Raw genomic sequence first — 21,384 nt, forward strand, 5'->3', positions numbered from 1 at the left:
CTTTCTTTTATTAAAATAGCACTTCAGATTTCATTTGGACACCAGACTTACAGAAACACTACCCTAGCTAAAACTTTAAATGGAGCAAAAACGGGAGATTTGGTTACATTATCTGGTTTCTTGGCCTGCACAAGAGAAGCAAAGGACAAATCTGAGAGTCAGGGGGAATGTGAATTATAACTGAAAGAAGAATGTGGAAAATGTTCTACTGAAGCAAAGGATACTAACACTGCAAATTACAGCCTTACAGAACTTGTTGATTAACCGAATCAATAATTATAGAAAGCCAGGGATTTGCAAGTCTCCACACAACACATTGACAGGAATATTATAAATAGATATTTAACACAGAATGCTTGAGAGTAAAAAACCCATGCCACGAATATCTTAAAGCAAGCTGTAGAGAATATTATTTATTCTTTGAACAAATATTTAATGTGTGCTTATTGAACAAATATTAAATGTGTGCTTACATGCCAGCTGTGGTTCTAGGTGCTGGAGATACAGCTGTGAGCAGGGTAGGAAGTGTTCAAAGTCACCATCATTTGGATATTTAATGAAAATGTGATCTTATTTTAGACTGATTTGACTCAATGTTCCCTTCGCTGCAAGTCCTTCAGCCTTGACCTATTTATTTAATTCAGCAGTTGATATTGAAGAACTGCTAAGACCAGCAATTAGAGTTCTTGGAAAATTAAAAAGTGAATTTCTTTCTTAACATATGCATATGTCAAAAATTCACTAATGGATGTACTTTAAAAGTCAAATAATAATGCTGGTGACAAGAGTGCTTTGCAAATAAAATACAGTGGTTTAACTGTACATGGCTGAAATAATACAGAGTTAGTAAAATGAGAAATGTGACAGTACCATTTATGCTGTCATTGCCAAACTCATTGCCTGGCACTAATTTCAGTCATTAGAGTCATTAGAACAAAATGGCAGGTTAACACGGCTTACAATTCACTTGAAACACACAATAAAAGTGCTGCAATATATTAAGGCCAGAACTGGTGTGACCCAAATGTTGAGTCAAATCACATTAAAAAAATTTCCCATAAGCTACTTCAACTTAACTCATTGAGTGTCCATCCTAATGATAGAAAGCTGTATACACAGACAGCCATCAGTTGACTCCCCACGCAATCTAATCAAACCAGGAACCTCGGAGTTACCCCAGGATGTCACATGAAAATGCACTATCTCCCCCCCCTGCAGTGTGACCATATATTTGGTTTCCCTGGGATGTCAGTGGCTTATAACTGTTGTCCTAGAATAATTATTAATAGTGCCCCCTTCCTTTCTGAAGTGCACTGGTTTGGACAATAAGTTATATGCCACCTTTCCTATAGGTCACAGAATTCAGAGGTTTTTTTTAACACTTTAGAGGAGTTTCAGGAGATAACTGAGTGAAAAGAGTCTTCATAGGTCAACAGAGGTAAAAGACATCACTAGGAGGGGTACATTTCTGACAAGGTGATAATGACTTTTATTTTAATCATAGATATATTTGTAAATCTGAGTGTATGTTTATGTTACTAATAAAATCTGTCTTGCACTGTATGGACTGTAACCTTTGATATGGTCAAGGTAATTGGAAAACAAATCTTAAAACAATCCGAAGCATCAAGGTGGTACACAAGCCTATATCTGTGTTGGAGGTTAGGGTTGGAGGGCACGGATTAATTGTTACAACGTTGATTAAAGTAAACTGAAATAGCCTAGAACCTCAGAATCTTTCCTGGAGGTACAGTAGGTTTAGAACCACTAAGATGTCATAAGATTCTAACAAAGATAATGACCTAAAAGCATATTTTAAAATATATGATGAGCTCACATATACTGTGGAAGACAGCGGTAGATGAGTGTAAGACAATTATGGAGAGACTACTTGGTTTCTTGGCTGTTTTTGCTGCTGTGTTCTCATCAGCAATAGAAAGGAACATTTCCTTTGTACCTCACAGCCAGACTTTTATGCTAAGTTCTGGGTGCCTTTTCTTCAGGCGTAATTTTCACAAAGAGGCCTTGAACAAAGAAATACACTAAACAATCTCAGAGGAGAAGGAGTAGAAGTGTTTGTGCTTCCAGGGAAGAGATTAAGGTACTCCTGGGAAGTTGTTAAGGCAAGATTAAATAGAGTGAGGGTGTCTAGATTCATTGAGGATACAAAGAGTTTGGCCTCCAAGGTGACAGAACCTCATTTGGGTTTGATTCCATGGATGCTGGTGAAGGCCAAAGTATCAAGGGTCACGGCCTTGGAATTCAGGTAAGGAGACTGAGCTGGCCCCAAAGGAAGGAGCCAATAGAGCAGCCACCCACCTTCATTAGGAACACAGTGACCTGGTTAGGCTGGTGGAGGTCATCGAGAGGACGTGACAGCTGGCTGACCCAGGAGCTGGACCTGGGCAATCAGAGGTTCCTCACCCCCTCCCCTGGCCTTGGAATGTACATTCTGCCCTCCATTCCCCCAGTGGGACCGTTTTCAAGAAGACAGTCTTGAGAGAGCAATGTGCTGTTGAGACCATCTGCACAGAATATGTGACGAACACAGTTAAGGCCTCTGTATAAACTTTTGACCCTGGTGGGCAGGTATAGAGATCTACTTGTCTTGCGGCCGCTCAAGACAAGCCTCATACATAAGTTCCTTGGCTTGCTAAACCTACCAATCCGGAGCAGTCTGCCTCATTCTTTGGTCTGTCCTTTCCCTCCGAGAACGGGGCCAGTTTCAGATTTCACCCAGGAAGTTCCTGAGGTTGCAAACCTATACTCTCTTAGATGGCACCATTGTGCTAAAGAAGAGGCAGAAGACCATCACTCAAGCAGCAATGGGAGAGGGGAAGACAGGTAAATGCAGACTCAAGGATTTGTTTCCAGGACCCTTATAAGCCCTGGGACTGCTTTAAACTTTATATATAAAAAAGATGATCTAAGAAATTACCAATTTTGTACTCTCTGTTCACCTTGGTAAGCGGGAAGTCCAAGCAAGATTTATTTAATTTAGAGGGAAAAGTATGGCATTACACATACTACCCTGACCAGGAAATACGAAAGGAGGCATTTTCCTCAAGAGGACGCTAAACTGAAGTTAACACTACTATCCATTAATCCTTCTGCTGCAAAATATTCTATATATGATGCAGCCAATTATAATGTATACATAATGTGTACATGCAACTACTTAATGTATACATAGATATACATAAGAAACAAATGTAATCTGCAGTTATTTAAAGGAATATATTTAATTTGTTGGGGTCAAAAAGCAGTCAAAATCAGCATAGCAGGCATTTAACATACAAGTAAGAATATTTTCTGCTGCAAATAACAAAAACAATGGTTCAAAACCCTTGCTTTTAATCACTACGGAACACTTGGACTTCAGATGTGCTCCGAAAATGGTGTTACAAAAGATATAAGTTAAATAAATATCATTTTTAAATTAAAAAACAAAAATGAAAAATAAAACAAACAAAAAACTAATACCAGCTTAAACTATAAGTCTATAGGCTTCTCATATTTCCTAACAAGGATATTTGTTCCCTGAACAAAAAACAGTTTTCTCCTTACTATAAATGTTTAGAAAATAATGTAGATTTAGTTTAACTAAACAATAATATGACTTCGAGAAAGGCTTCATCCAGCACTCAGACAATATGACCAAGGTTTGATTTATCTGCATTGCCCAGCTCTGTTCCTTCAGGGTGGGGTCCCATGTCAGCCAGCCCCTCCAGCACATTCATACATACTCTTTGTAACCCTAAAATGACTGTAGCAATCCTGACGGATGTGTCTTCATTTTTGTCTGGGGAGGAAAGCATACCGCTTTTGCCCTAGCATTTCTTGAGAAGTCATGTGATTAACTCCACTTGGGCTTGTTTAGGTCCTGAACAAATCACCATAGCCAGAGTTATGAAAATCAATGATTAGCTAAGTCTATGTCACATACTCCACTCCTACAGCCAGATGAAATTAGTTCCCTAGCGCTACATTGATCCACAAATGCAAGGCAAGTATGGCAAACAAGTTGAAAAATGTAGAGCCCTAAGATGAAAGGTCCCTGGGTCCTTGAATCACTCCTTGGAACAGAGATGCCTGCCATGTTTTGGGCTTAAGTGAGTGAGAAATTCAATTGAGATGTAGTCAATTCTATGTTTTGTAGGGTTTTATTACTGCAGCTAGCATTGTCTTACCAGATACAAGATGACCAGTGAATAAAAGGCCCTGAGAAGGTAAGAAAAAATGGGGTTAAAAATGGCCCAAGTGGGGCTTCCCTGGTGGCGCAGTGGTTGAGAGTCCGCCTGCCGATGCAGGGGACATGGGTTCGTGCCCCGGTCCGGGAGGATCCCACGTGCCGCAGAGAGGCTGGGCCTGTGAGCCATGGCTGCTGGACCTGTGCTTCCAGAGTCTGTGCTCTGCAACGGGAGAGGCCACAACAGTGAGAGGCCCGCGTACCGCAAAAAAAAAAAAAAAAAAAAAAAAAAAAAAGGCCCCAGTGGAATCTTTACTTCTTTCTCTTTTTTATGTCCCTAGTACTCAGCAAAACACACGGTAAAATATTTATATTGGATGAAATACTGATGGGCAGATTCTAGAAGGAAAATTAAGACCTGTCCTCAAGTCTTCCAGAAGAAAAATTCTACAAATAAAATATGCAGGAAAACACATCTTGTTGGCAATGATGTAGTCATCACTCAGACCACTCAATCTCAAAGACCTAATGCCCAAGACTGTATAGTTTGTTGTCTACTGTGCGTGCACCACACCTGTCTACAAGCTGCAACACAGTGAGGCCATATGTGTCTTCCTCACCACTGGTGTCTCCATGGCACTGACACATAGACTGTCTTAAATAAATAAATATTTACCCAATAGATTAAAAAGGAAGGGACACACAAACAAATGAACAAACAATATTCCACTGTATGACTAAAAGCCCTCTGTCTTCGTAAATCTGGTGCCTACCGCACCCGCCCTGTGAGCCCTGTGGAGCCCGGCAGTTCTTCAAGCTTCGCCTCCTCTTCATTTTCTCCCCATAAATTAACTACCTCCTGAGATCTATTCCCTCCTACTCAGCATGAAGCTCCTGTTTCCTTATCAGACTTTCTTTTCCACAGCACCCTTGTTTCTTGGGCACCCCAGGTTTATTTTATACTTGCCCTTCAAAACCCCGACTCTGACTCAGAGCTACAATTTGTTTTCTCCAATTTCAGTAAACTTCTGTGCAAAAAGCTACACAAATGGGTTGATAAGCTACTACATAATCATGATCCCCAACTTCAGCTGCTACCACAGCACTGCACATTCATACATCCATTTCAAATTTCATCTCAAAACTCCTACTAAGCCTCTTTCACTCTCAGAATATGACCTTAGTCTCAACCTCAAGAAAATATTGCTGCTACTAAATATGCTTTCCTTCAACCTTCTTCTCACTCACATTTATCCACTTATCTACTTTCTCTGTTATTCTTACTTTCTTCTTCTGCTTTTCTTTGTGCTCCTCCCACAAAAGAGACCATGTGTGCCTTTCTACAAACATACCCTCCTCTCTCTTGGTGCCTTGCTTCATCATCCATTCTTTCTCTCCTTTGTGTTTCCAATCTCTCCCACTCTCCAGGTTCCCTTCCCTCTGCCTCTAAAGCCTCTTAAGTCCATCCTATAAACAAGGCTTTCTTGACCTCAGATCCCTGAACTACCATCCATTCAACTTCCCTTCTCATCCAGACTTCAAGAGAGAGTAATCGTCATCAGCCCCACTCACTGAGATCTCACCTGCAATGCAAACACTCTATTGAAATTGTTCTGGCAAATGTTAATGGCCCCCACCACTGCCAAGCGCCAATAGAAATATACTGGCCTTTAACTTACAGGACATTTCGGCTGCATGTGACACTGAAGTATCCACTCTGTCCTTTTTGACACTCTACTTCTTTGGCTTCCCTAACACCAAATTCCTTGTGCTTTTTCCACTTTGTTTATTCTTATCACTTTGGGGGGCAGCTCTTCTGCTTGTCACATAAACGATAATGTTCCCCATGGTCTGCCCTCAGTCTTTCACCTCGTCATACCACTACATGGCCTTGAAATGGAGCAGGACCCTATGGTCCTTGCCCCCGCCCATGTCCTCAGCCTGCCTTTTGTCTGTGGAAAAACTTTAGCCAGAGGATAAGTTTAATCAGAGAGGGCTTCCCTGGTGGCGCAGTGGTTAAGAATCTGCCTGCCAATGCAGGGGACACGGGTTCGAGCCCTGGTCTGGGAAGATCCCACATGCCACGGAGCAACTAAGCCCATGCGCCACAACTACTGAGCCTGCACTCTAGAACCCGTGAGCCACAACTACTGAACCCGCGTGCTGCAACTACTGAAGCCCACGTGCCTAGAGCCCGTGCTCCACAACAAAAAGAAGCCACCGCAATGAGAAACCTGCACACCTCAACAAAGAGTAGCCCCCGCTCGCCACAACTAGAGAAAGTCCACACGCAGCAACGAAGACCCAACACAGCCAAAAATTTTAAAGAAAAGTTAATCAGAGAAGTGAGAAAATGCAGAAACAAAGGAAAACAGTCAAAGGAGACCAAATAATAATAGTTTAATCATTAAGCATAGTCAAGGACCTTTAGTTCCTCCTTAAGGTCTATATTCTGAGCCATATCCTATGAGCTGTTTTGCAGATCCTGAAGCCCCCACCAAGTGGAGGAGGATAACTACATGATGACCAAATTGAAGCCATGAAATTGAAGCCATGACATAAGCTGCCACAATTCCGAGAACTGGCCTCAAAGAAATGGGAACGAACCCTGGAACTAAAGATTAACTGTACTTAAAACAACCAAGATGACGCTGGTCAGACCACCGATGACCAATTTCAAGATGACTGTCAGAGCTGACTATATTGTTTCTGTATGTAGCCCCCTCCCTCTGTCTAGAAAAGCTCTTGCCCCCTGGTTGTCAAGGGGGGAGTCGGCCTTTGGACAGGCATCTGTACCCCCTGGTTGCCACCTTCCGAAATAAAGCAACCTTTCTTTTCCTACCAACACTTGTCTCTCAAGAATTGGCTTTCAAGCGGTGAGCAGCTGGACCTGGGTTCGGTAACAGTCTCACTCACTCTGTGGGTTTAACATCCAATATCTCCTGATCTTCCGACTGGAGGAGCCACCTACCCACTGTCCTCCTCGATGTCCTACTGCCAATTCAAACTCAGTATTCAAAAAAGATTTCAAAATTTCCACCTCTCGTCCCAACACACAGTATACCCACATCTCCAATCTGAGCTTTTCCGTCCCTAAATCCACCCCTACTTCTGACTTTACCATCTTATCATTTTCAAAATAACTAAAGGTTGGACTCATTCTTGATGATTCCTACACACCTTCCATTTCAATCAACAGTCTTATTATTTTATAAACTTCCATGCATGCTCTTCTCCCATAATTTGGATTCCCATTGTCTCTTAAATGGGACTGTTGCACAACCTAACTGGTCTTCCTTACTCCAGCCTCTTTTCCCATCTCAATCCACCCCTAATAAATCTAACTAAAATATAAATATGGTCACATCATCCCTTCACTTTAAATCTTTCAATGATCACTCTCCTCCTACAGTATAAAATTCAAGTTCCTTATCATGGTATACAAGGCATTGCTTGACTTGACCCACGCTTATCTCTCCTCTCTCATCACTCCCTACCTTTCACTCTAGTTGTATAAACAATAAACAGGTTGCAGTTTCCTATGTTCATGCTGACCCTCTGCCTGGGATACTCTTCTTCTCCCATCACTCAACTAATGCCTATATTTCTTGTGGGCCTTAAAATGTAAGTCAGAGATGATCTCCTCTAGGAAATCATCCTCACTGTTAAATATTTCATATATTGGAGTAATTGTCAGAAGAGCTTATAGGATCGATTCTCTCAGGAGGTAGTAAGTTCCCTTCAGGGCAAACAAGGAGGAATGGGTGCTACTGAAGCCAAGTGTAATGGGTTGGATTACATGATCTTTATGATCCAGTCAAATTTGAGGACTGTAGGGTTTGTTGTATTGGTGAGAGACTAGCCCAAAGTCTGCTAACTCAAAAGACTTTTAGTTTTAAAAAAAAAGAAATTAGGGGCTTCCCTGGTGGTGCAGTGGTTGAGAATCTGCCTGTCAATGCAGGGGACACAGGTTCGAGCCCTGGTCTGGGAAGATTCCACATGCCGTGGAGCAACTGGGCCCATGCGCCACAACTACTGAGCCTGCGCGTCTGGACACTGGTTGAGAATCTGCCTGCCAATGCAGGGGACACGGGTTCGAGCCCCGGTCTCAGAAGATCCCACATGCCACGGAGCAGCTAGGCCCGTGAGCCACAACTACTGATCCTGTGCTCCGCCAACAAGAGAGGCTGCGACAGTGAGAGGCCCACGCACCGCGATGAAGAGTGGCCCCCACTTGCCGCAACTAGAGAAAGCCCTCGCACAGAAACGAAGAACCAACACAGCCAAAAATAAATAAATAAATTAAAAAAAAAAAAAGAAAGAAATTAGTCTTACCCGTTAAGAGAAACACTATTTTTTCTTATGTCTTATCTGTCATCATATGCTTAATATATAAAATGAACCCAAAGTAACAGTAACACACTGACAAGATTCTTTAAAGTTAATATTTAACATTTTAAATATTAGAATATGTGACAATTGATATGTCCTATTTCTTATATCTAGAAGAGTAAAGTATAAAGTGAAATTGGATCAGAGCACTTGAAAATTAATTGAACTTTACTTGCAATCAGACTAAAATAAGTATATGAAGAATTCATGACTGATTTGTATAAATTTATAGTTTATAAGAACATGATATTTTTTAAGATTTACTCATTTTAAAATGCCAATAAAATAAAAGTAACTAAAATAAAAGAATTATTCCATGGATGGGACACCAACAAAGAAAATTATCTAACAAAACACACCAGAATATCATTAGGGATGAAGGATATTCTAGTTAGACAAACATAGCTTTATATAATAAGTATAAAATGATGAAACTTTTGTACCATAAGGGCACCATTTCATTAATATTCAGATCAAATCTTGTTATTTCAGTGTACAAAGAGAATTTTAAAACATTGAACAGATGGTTATCATGCCTTATTAGAAGTAGGTGCTTACACAGAAAATGTTTGTGATTCACTCAGTTCGACAGAAAATCAAATGTGGAGAATTGAAATATAATTGCATATGACTAAAAATATGCTTTATAATATGTATTTCAAAAGGTTCTAAAAAGAAAGGAAAATAAGACTATGGTTAGAAACAGCAAAAATTAGAGTATTTTGAGATCTAGGGTTTAATGTCAATTTTTAAAAAATGTATGTATAATTTTGAGTAAAATATGTATCCACTAAATAAACAAATATTGACATAAATTATTCTCCACAGGAAAAAACAGGAATAAATCTTCCATTTCTTTGAGAAAGTCCAAATATTATATTTTACTATTATAATATGGCTCTTTCCATTAGATCATTCTTAGAATTAATTGATTTAAATTGCTTATTAATGCTCAAGAGGAAAAAACATAACTCCAAAAGGAAATAAAAGGCATTCACTTATTATTATCTGTTACTTTTCCTTTTAAGGAGAAAGGAGCTATTGAATAAAATGAATATTAAATTAACATTACATCTTAGCTTGTAGCCTAAGATAAGATTGTAAGATAAGATTTAGCAGGACACTTAATTCATGCACACATATAATAATCTATAATTTTGATGAAATCAATTTGTTCTTTTTTTCTAGGTATCTACTAAGTGGAATCGTATTAAACAGCATTTTTGGAGTCAAAACCCGTCCAAAAAAAGTAAAAAATAAAATATTTTTGGAAATGATACAGGTTGTTATTATCACAATTTTGTATTTTGAAATGGGCGATGGGATAGAAAGTATAGTTTCTTGTTTTTAAACATTAATATCATCACTATTATTATTAAAGTTTTACATCATCATTATTATATGGATAACAGCTTTGAAAAATAATAATACTTATACTTTTAAAATAGGTTTTTATTTAGTGTTGGGCATTCTACTGATCCAACTGAAAAAAAGTTTAAGTTGTCAAAACTAATCCCTTGAAGGCTGATCCATGGTTTCAAGCAATCCTGATCAATCACAAGGCTTGGACACTGGCTCCCTGATCACAGGTGGAGATGGGACAGGAGGGACTGGTCCTCCCACAACCGTAAATACTGGGAAGGCAAAACCAGGTCAAAATTCTGTCATGTCACCCACATTTCCAGTATCCTATCATCTCTATCCATGTATACATGACTCCTTCCTGCTATCCTGAACTTGGCTTTCATTCACAGCTTTCCACAAGTCCTCTAACTCAGACTGGTTCTTTGTATTTGCAAACTTGTTTTCTCTACCCATTCCATTTATAGATTTACTAAATAAAGATATTAAAAATTCATAACAGGTTCCCAGTTCCGCATATATCTGAACAGACTGAAAAATCAATAACTTTTCTAATAAATCAATAACTTTTCTGTAACAGAGGTGAGGTCAAACCATTGCCCCCATGATTAGAGAGGCAGACAGGCGAATACAGGGAGTCACAGCTGACTACAGCAGAAACTCAGGAAAAAAAAATGCCTTGGGAGCCAGTGCTGGCATAGGAAGACTTGAACTGTAATTAACGAATTGCTGGAGGGCTTAGTGTGTACAAGACTTAAAGTTAAAAACTCCAGAGAAACCTAGCCATAGGAGGGGTAGGAGGGGGGCTCATTTTAAAATGTGCCAGAACACTCTATTCTTCTTTTTTTTAAAAAAAATATTTCTTTACCATGGTGTGTTAGTTTCTGCTGTATAACAAAGTGAATCAGCTATATGTATACATATATCCCCATATCCCCTCCCTCTTGCATCTCTCTCCCACCCTCCCTATCCCACCCCTCTAGGGGGACACAAAGTACTGAGCTGATCTCCCTGTGCTATGCAGCTGCTTCCCAATAGCTATCTATTTTACATTTGGTAGTGTATATATGTCAATACTACTCTCTCACTTCATCCCAGCTTACCCTTCCCCCTTCCCGTGTCCTCAAGTCCATTCTCTACATCTGTGTCTTTATTCCTGTCCTGCCCCTATATGGAATCTATTCTTCTTAACAAGGACTGCCCTCAGGAGAAGCTACTTCACCAGACCTAACTTGCTAAATTTCAAACAGAACCTAAGTGATCTGGAGGAAAAGAAATACCCAACTCTAGCCCTCTCTAGCCATCCTCTCCCACCTTAGAGAACCGTGGGGGAACTAAGAAGCACGTGTAAATTCACAGTCCAGAGGCATAGGCTCACTAAAACACTGAGGCCTAATCACAGGACTATAGAATGCCTCCTCTTCCCCCACATCTTACCACCATATTACTAAAGGCCTATGTATACCTGGTACATCATGTCCAGTTATCAAGAAAAAAATTACAAGGCATACTCGAAAGCAAAAACAGATTTTGATGTTTATGATAGTAGCTTATATCGAAAATTCTTAATTTTGTTGGTAATATTTTCACAATAAAAATATTCATTTTACACATTTGTTGAATACCTACTATGTGCCTGGCAAGTGTTATATACTATAAATATAATATAATGTAAATATAATATAAATATAATTGTGAAAATGCAACAAATGTACATTTTTGTGTATTGCAAAGGAGCAGGAAGCAAGAAGTATAGTAAGCTAAAATTTAAAGGGTACTAGTGAACAAATTTAAAATCTAGGGTTACTTTAGGGCCAAAGGCCCATAAGAGCACTAAGAAAATGAAATAAAACTAAACCTGGAGATACTGCATATTAGGAACTGAACCTGAGTCTCCACAGTAAATCACGATCCTCCAAAGAGTCTAAAGTTGTCCTAAAAGAATAGTGTCTCCTGGATTCCAAACTTGGCAAACCCAGATACATTCTAGAAGAAAACAAGCCTAATTTAAATCCTCAGAATTCCCACAGATTATATTATTAAAGTATTAGTTCAAAATTAATACTCATCAAACACAAAAAGAAATGTTACTATGAGTGAGAGTTGACAAAAACAGCAAATAAAATATTTAGACCATACAAGGACTTCAGATATTGGAATTACCAAATATAAAGTATTTAAAATCTTCTGTCTCAACACGTTAGCATTTCTCTACCTTCTTAAACATATGAATTAGAGTAATAATTTCTGATATCTTTGTCTACTAATTATGTCAACAGTGTCATTTCTGGCTTTGTTCTATTGATTAATTTTTCTTCCATCATGGGTCATATATTCCTGCATCTTTGCATGCCTAGTAAGTTTATAATGAATTCTAGACATTATGAATTTTCATTTTCTTGGGTGCTAGATATTTTTGTATTCCTATTAGTACTTTTGAGTTTTGTTCTGAGATGCATTTAAGTTACTTGTAAACAGTTTGATCCTATTGAGTCTTGCTTTTAGACTTTGTTAGGTAGGACCAAAGAAGTCTTTAATCTAGGGTTAATTTTGTCCCACTACCATCGTTCTGAGTATTCTACCTGATCATCATAAATTCCAGATTTTTCCTCTCTGACTTGTGGGGACACAAACTATTCCTGGCCCTGTGTGAGAGCCAAGGACTTTACCCATGCTCCTTTTGTGTGGTTCCTTCCCCACCTTGGGTGGTTTCCTCACATGCATGTGCTGATCATGACTCAATTGAAGACTCAAGGGAGATCTGAAAAATCTTTGGAGTTATTTCGCTGTGTTCCTCTCTCCTCTCCAGTATTCTGCCCTGTGAAATCTAGCTGTCTTGGCCTCCCCACACACCAAACTCCATCTCTTCAATTCAAGGAGACACCAGGCTCTGCCTGATTTCCCTCTTCCTGCATTGAAGCCAGGAAATTTTCTCCAAGAAGTAAACTGGAGTAATTGGAGGGCTCACTTATGTAAAAAGACAAAGAGAAGATCTTAAAATCAGTCAGTAAAGGCAGATTTCTTCAAAGTAACAGCAACCATACCCATAGAAGATATCCTAACAGTAACAATGGATGTCATAAAACAGTGTTTCAAAGTGCTGAGAGGAAATAACTGTCAACCTAGCAAAAGTGTCTATTGTAACAAAGGCAGCTATTTGAAGGCACCAAAGAGCAAACAAGGCAGCCAAGATTGAAGGCCAAGATCCCTGAAAGAAAAATGCATTTAGATAAGTTCTCATTTATTGCTGCTTTTTCCCCTTGGGAGATTTGCTGATTTTCAGAGACCATATGTAAAACTGTGGCTTATAATTTGAGGCAATCTCACTGGGTGAGAGAGACAGAAATTGAAATTCTGGGCTACCAATGCCACAAGGACACAATGGACGAACTACCAGAAAAAGGGAAACTCCGAAAGTAAGCCCAAAATTCTAACACAATTTCCTATAGAGTATTTGCTGACACCTAAACTATGTAGGGGAGAGGTAATACCAAGCAAAGAATAACTAAGAGAAAAACCCTAAGCATAGGTTTTAGCAGTCTCATGATGTTGAGGAAACAAAAATTGGAATTCAGGATTCACCAATTCAGGATACACCAGGAACTCTGAATGAAGTCTAGGATTTCAGATGTGGTACGTTAAGGGCTATAACACAACAGTGAGGACAAACCAGAAACAGACTAGCCCAAACAAAGCCTGAAACTCATTTTCTATCTGCATTCCAGAAGAAAATTAAATTTTCCCTGGGAAAGATTATATCATCATGAACCTCTGTAATTCTTCATGTATTATCCTTGATGTTCAATTAAAAAAAAAAAAGCACACAGGACAACTAGACAAGAAAAATCACCGAAAACCCAATAGAAAAAAATAGATAATATAAACTCATTAATGATGCACATAGAACTCAAAATAACTATAATTAATATGTTCAAGAAATAGATTAAAAGATTACGAATTTTATCAAAGAACTGGAATCTATTTTTTGAAACCAACTGGACGGTCTAAACTAAAAAATAATAACTGAAATTAATAACCAATAGATAAATTTAACAGCAGTTACATATGTACATACTATATGATTTCACTTATATAAATTTCTAGAAAATGCAAACTAAGCAGAACAGTGGTTGCCCGGAGGTTTGAAGGGATAAGAGAAAGGGATTACAAAAGCTCATGGAGAAACTTTAATCTTGATTGTGGTGATGGTTTCACAGATGTATACATATGTCAAAACTATACACTTAAATATATGTACTTTATTGTATGCCAATTATACCTTGATAAAGTTGTTTTTAAATAAAACAATAATTATATTATCTTTTAGGTTTAACACATATGTGGAATTTAAGTTATGACAAAAATAGGGAGTAAATGGAGTTAAAAGCTATAAAGGTCTTGTAAAATATTGGCAATATTAATTAAAGGTAGACTCTATAAGTCAGTGATGTGTTTTACTCTCTAGGGCAGGGGTCCCCAACCCTCAGGCGATGGACCGGTACTGGTCCATGACCTGTTAGGAACTGGGCCACACAGCAAGAGGTGAGAGGTGGGCAAGCGAGCGAAGTTTCATCTGTATTTACATCTGCTCCCCATCGCTCACATTACCGCCTGAGCTCCGCCTCCTGTCAGATGAGCAGCGGCATTAGATTCTCATAGGAGCTCGAACCCAACTGTGAACTGCGCGTGTGAGGGATCTAGGTTGCGTGTGCTCCTTATGAGAATCTAACGCCTGATGATCTGAGGTGGAGCTGAGGTGGTGATGCTGGCACTGGGGAGCGGGTGCAAATACAGATTATCATTAGCAGAGAGTTTTGACTCACAGAGACCATAATAAATCAATAGGTTGCAGACTCATATCAAAACCCTATCAGTGAGTGGCAAGTGACAGTTAAGCTGCATCCTACGGAGTAGACTGGACATAAGCAACACACATCGGGTGTCACCGTCTCCCATCACCCCCAGATGGGACCATCTAGTTGCAGGAAAACAAGCTCAGGGCTCCCACTTATTCTGCATTATGGTGAGTTGTATAATTATTTCATTATATATTACAATGTAATAATAATAGAAATAAAGTGCACAATAAATGTAATGCAATTGAATCATCCCGAAACCATCCCCCACCCCCCAGTCCATGGAAAAATTGTCTTCCATAAAACCGGTCCCTTGTGCCAAAAAGGTTGGGGACCACTGCTCTAGGGTGATCACTGAAAGAATAAAAGTATGTATAACCACAAAGAAATAGAGTGGGAAAAATAAAATACAAAAATATTTTATTTATCCAAAGGAAAGCAAAGAGGAGGAAAAAAGAACTTAGAAAATATCAGACAAATCAAAAGCTAGTTTGTAGCAAAATTATAGATTTAAACATGCATACATTCATAATTACATAAGTACAAATGGACTAAAAACTGTAATTGAAAGACAATTGTCACAAGGATTTAAAAATTGAAGGAAAAATAAAAACTGAGAGAGTATATCTTCTATATACCTTCAAAAAACTTCTAAAGGTTGTACTTCAAGGAAAACGAACCTGACTCCAGAAATGACCTCAAAAGAAATATCTGAGACAGGAAAGAATGGTGAAAAAAGAAACTGATCAACACGCATCAAATCTAAACAAACATTGTATAAAATAATACAAATATTACTGTCTACTTTATGGGGTTAAAAAGAGAACCAGAGGACTTCCCTGGTGGTGCAGTGGTTAAGAATCCACCTGCCAATGCAGGGGACACGGGTTTGAGCCCTGGTCCGGGAAGATCCCACATGCTGCGGAGCAACTAAGCCCGTGTGCCACAACTACTGAGCCTGCGCTCTAGAGCATGCGAGCCACAACTACTGAGCCCGCGTGCCACAACTACTGAAGCCCGCACACCTAGAGCCCCTGCTCCGCAACAAGAGAAGCCACCGCAGTGAGAAGCCCGTGCACCACAATGAAGAGTAGCCCCTGCTCACCACAACTAGAGAAAGCCCGTGCAGCAACGAAGACCCAACGTAGCCAAAAATAAATAAATTTATAAAAAATAAAAATAAACCAGAATACTCAACAACAACCCCATGTAACTAAGAAAACATTGACCTTAGTTAAAATGTTTTAAGAATTTTTATCATACGGGAGAGGGCTAAGACATTGATTAGCTATACAGTTGCTAGGTTTTTAAATTTTACTTGAAACAGTGATACTTCAAGGATACCCACTAAAAGAATAGGTATTGAAAGCATAAATTATAAACCAAATGGAGAGGTAGAGGAGGGATAGAAAAGTGAAAGAAACAAACAAATGAACAAAATATAATCACCCTCATCCCCCCTTCCCAAAAAAGTAAAGAAAGAAGAAAAAGAAGGAAAAACTATGTAATAGAAAACACACAAAAATGTGGGAGAATCAGATCGTAATATAAATGTAATATGTTGATTTTACATAGTACAATAATTGTTAGATAGAAGATAGAAAACTGACAGAAAAATAAAATCAAAGATGTGTGTTTGCAAGAGACATGTGCAAGAATACAGTAAGGTTAGAAGTAATAGGGTGTAAAAGTATATCAGACAAAACTAACCAAAAGAAAGCTAGAATGGGTATGAATTCTAGACAAATAGATTTGAAGTGAGAAAATAATATTAGAAACAAAGAGAATACCTACACAATGACAAGCATTAAGTTCTCCGGGTAGATACAATGATCTTCAAGTTGGCACAATGCATCAAATGAGATAGATTCAAAATATATAAATAAAGTCTGATAGAACTACAAGGAGAAATTAAGAAACCCACTATCATAGTGTGAGATTTTAACATCCCTCTGCTATTTATTGATAGGTCATGCAGACAACAAACATTAACAAAGAAATAGAATAATAAAATTAAAACGTGATTTAATGGACTTATATTGAACCCTCCATATAGCAATTCGAGAATACATATTCTCTTCAAACATGCATTGAAAATTTTACAAATTGACCATGTATTATGTTACGAAAGAAACCTCAGCAAAATTCAAAGATAAGATATCACACAGACCACATTTCCAAACAAAATACAGTTAGCAATCAATAACAAAAAGTTCATGATTTTTATATCTCACAGTTCAGAAATTTTAAAACGTATTTCAAAATAATTCATGCATAAAACATAAATTTTAACGGAAATGAAGAAATATTTAAAATCGAACAATTTTTAAAATATTCCATATCAAATATATAGAATAAAAAAGAAAGCATTACAAAATGGGAAATTTAGTCATCTATTGCTTATATTAAAAAAGAAAGCCTGAACATCTATAAACTAAACATCCAACTTAAGGAAAAAAGAATTAACTTGTAAGGTGATGTTAAAGACAAGAACAATTATTAATTAAATTGAAGGTAAAAGTAAAATACAAAGAATCAACAAAGCCAAAAAAATTTAAGTTTAATAAAATACACAGATGTCCTACTAGATTGATGAAGAAAAAAGGGAGAAGGCAATAAAAAGTACTAGAAATGAAAAAGGTACATAACCACAAACACAACAGGGATCCAAAATGAACAAATTTCTTGAAAAATATTTAACTTGCCAAAACTGATTAAAGAAGCATAAAACTTGAATTATTCTAAAACTAAAAAGTTCTTCAGTAGTTCAAACATCTTTTTATAAAGAGAATATCATGCTTAGACGGTTTGATAATGGAGTTCTTTTAAACATTTAAGTAACACATAATTTCAATGTTTCAAAAACTCCTCTAGGATTTTATAATTCATTAAAATGTCTATTTAAAAGAGTAGATATTGACTACGATGGCTAATGTTAATTTAAATCTGAAATTCAGATGTTGTTTTCTCAGACATATTCCACAGCTTATGAAAAACACTTCTCAGAAGAACTTAAGCACTACAGTTCCTGAAATTCTACAGGATAGGAGCTTAGTAGATGCAGCTGGTTGGAAGAGGGAAGAAGAGTGTTGAATCTACAGTTACATAGCACTTTACATAAAATGTAGGAAAATCAATTATCCGTATTTGGGAAGGATATGCCAGGGTGCTTCTCCTGAGTTTCACACTGCTCATTTTGAGTTGAATTATTCCATTAAAGTACCAAAGATACCTTGACAGATGTTTGCAATGAATAATTCCAAGACATACAGAACCAAATCTGGATTTTTCTCAACATATATTTAATAAGCATATAGGTTAACAATCTTCTAAGTTCAATATTTTTCCAACAAATATTATTTACACAGCTACTAAAAGTACTGGGGATACATATGTTTAACACATGCCATGTTGTGCAGATAGTGGCAGATGGCTGGTTTGAGCCTAAAGCTGGGATTCAGACAGGTCTGATGAACTGAAAGGAAAAATTCCTAATAATTTAAATACATTATTTTCTTGAGATATTCTAGCTGAGTATAAAATGAAATAGGCAAGACAACACTGTTTCTAAAGCACAGTGGTGTATATTATGGTAAAGCTCAGCCTGTGGATCCAGGTCTGAGCCCTGTGAGACATAGGAGCATACTCTTTGGGTACTTAGGAATAAAGTATATAATTCAGAGGTGCCAATAGAAACTTTTTCCATTCTTGGGTGGAAACTGGTACAAATTTAAAATAAGAAGTATTTCATGGAGTTCATCTTTATTTTAGCAGCTTGAGAGCTTATAATTTTGGGAGCGCTTGGAAACCAGAGCATAGGCATGGATCTCAAACTGAGTAGGTTAAAACATGAAGCCATAGCAATGGAGGCACCAGCCTCAACCAGCTTCAACCTCCAGGCAGTAGACATCAACAGAAGGCACTAGAACAGAATATAGCTTCATCAGCTCATATGATATGCCTCTGGGGACTACAAGAAATAAGTGTTTGAGATTTTAAAGAAGGCTAGAAATTAGAGGTTGCAAAGAGTCAGTGAAATGGTTATGCACATAAATATGATCCTCCAACCCAATTCAATACTTTTAACCAAAACACACATTTGTAAATTGTGACAGCCAAACTCCAAGATGGCTCCTACTGAGTCTCACCTCTTGCTAGTCACTCCTTGTGTAGAATCTTCCCACACTGAACTATGACTGGCCTGTGGCCAATAAAATATGGTTGAAGTGACAATGAGTGACTTCCAAGACAAAGTTTGAAAGACACTGCAGTCTCCACCTTGGTTTCTCTCTTAATTTCTCACTCGGGGGTAATCAGCTGTCATGTCTTGGGGACAATCAAGTCGCCCTATGAAAAAAAATCCACGTGGTAAGGAACTGAGGGGTCCAGCCAACAGCTAGCACCAACTCGCCATCCACTTGAGAGAGCCATCTTGGTAGAGAACTCTCCAGTCAAGCCTTCACATGCCTGTAGCCCTGGTTGATATATTCACAGCAACTTCATGAGAGATTCCCAAGGCAGAACCAACCAAACTGTTCCCAAATTCCTCACCCAGAGAAACTGTGTGAGATCACAAATATTTATTGTTGTTTAAGCCTCTAAATTTTGGGATAATTTGTTACACAGCAATAAATAACTCTAGGCTCTGTAATTATTCCGAAAGCTAATAGGAGCCACTTCAGAATGTGAAGCATGGAAATAACAACACCTAATATGATATATGATTTTTATGATGAAAGACCTGAGGTCACAAAATAGAAAATAAATGTACAATATTCATAGTGTAAATACTTACTTTACCTTAATAAAGTGTTTGACATTATGGTGACAGAGCAAAAGAACCTCTGTGGAAATAACCATCATAGCATAAAAGCCTTGAAATAATTGAGTAATTTCAAAGGGCAACCTTTGTGGAGAAAATGTCACTAATGATATTTTCTTTGGATCTCTTCTATAATGATAATGTGTCATATTTCTTACTATATTTTATACACTATTAGCCAGAGTTTTGATGCATATATTACCAATAAAATTAAAAATATAGGAGTTACTTTAGATGATCAGTGTCTATGCAAACTGAATGCGTAATAATGCATTATATTTTATTTTATTTTTTTATTTTTTTATTTTATTTTATTTTATTTTTTTTTTTTGTGGTATGCGGGCCTCCCTCTGTTGCGGCCTCTCCCGTTGCGGAGCACAGGCTCCGGACGCGCAGGCTCAGTGGCCATGGCTCACGGGCCCAGCCGCTCCGCGGCACGTGGGATCTTCCCAGACCGGGGCGCAAACCCGGTTCCCCTGCATAGGCAGGCGGACGCGCAACCACTGCGCCACCAGGGAAGCCCTGCATTATATTTTAGATGTTGGGTTTTTTTTCGTCTTTGAGCATGCAGGCAATAGTACTTCCAAGTTTTAATCTACTAATATTTATAATTTATCTCAGATATAAAAAGAATAAACAAGCAAAACAAAGAATCACACCACATTCTGCATTTACAAATTGTATTTACAGAAAAGAGATAAATGTATACAACCCATTAGAATCTACTATACCACTTTTGCTTGAAATCCTACTCCTACATAATCCATTATTTTATTTAGTTCTTAAATAATAGACACTTATGTAGTGTTATGGGCTTCTAGGCTATGTTATAGGTATTTTATTAAAGAGTTACTTATGTAGCTTTATTCTAAGCTTTGATGGCTATAATTTAATATTTAATATTTGTATAGTGTAAATTGCTTTCCCATCCTGAACATCACAACTGTTTCTCTTCTATGACTTTAATCACTGTTGAATATTACTGACACTTATTTTCTGTATGAGAGGGCATGAAAAATCTGTGGTTAGAATATTGGTATATTTCAATACTTTCAATTCAAAGAACTATTTGTCCTCAATGCAGTTCCATGACTATACAAAATGGAATTGACTATTTCTGAAGTACACCAACTTGAAATTATGACAGAAAAATTTTGTTTTTATTCAATCAAGTATGCAAACCAGCAGCTTCAGAGAGATCAGTAGGAAAATCTTTCCAAATATAATCTCATTTGAATTAGTCTCTTATACAGTCTTAGAAATAGTTATTTGTCAGTGCCTGGGGGAAGTAATAACTTATGATATGTTGGTGGTGATGAATACTGATATTGTAACAGGCTAGATGCTACAGTGGTTTATCATTAAGACATAAGATAAAACAATGATACCTATTGTAGGACCACAATGGGAATCATTTGTGTAATTGCCAATGTGTGACCTGATGTCACCGTAATTTGCACATCAAATACATGAAAAAAATTTTTTTAGGTAGCTTTTAAATGCAAAGTATTACCTGAAATCTCGGCTATTTCTTTTATTAAATATGTCAAGATAAATCCATTATAACTGTTCATACCATTTTTTCTAACCACCAAATTATCACAAGATGATTAACACTATTGGAGAATGTCTATTCCCTACCCCAGGTTGTTTCCTTCCAGGTAGAAAATATTCCACCAGGTACATTACTTCTCACCTCTCTCCGCTTCAGAGGGGAAGTGACTTATCTGACTGATTATCCTGGAAGAAGAAAACTGGCATGT

The 21,384-nt window shown here is 37.7% G+C and overlaps 1 protein-coding gene across 14 annotated transcripts in view; it reads right to left on the reverse strand.

Moving 5' to 3' along the window:
• The window catches only part of TMEM117 (transmembrane protein 117), a 555,808-nt gene that overhangs the window by 464,346 nt on the left and 70,078 nt on the right, over positions 1-21,384 (reverse strand). The gene's annotated exons all lie outside the window — the stretch shown is intronic.

The sequence above is a fragment of the Physeter macrocephalus genome, chromosome 6, assembly GCF_002837175.3.
Source record: "Physeter macrocephalus isolate SW-GA chromosome 6, ASM283717v5, whole genome shotgun sequence".
In the NCBI taxonomy this organism is placed as follows: Eukaryota; Metazoa; Chordata; class Mammalia; order Artiodactyla; family Physeteridae; genus Physeter; species Physeter macrocephalus.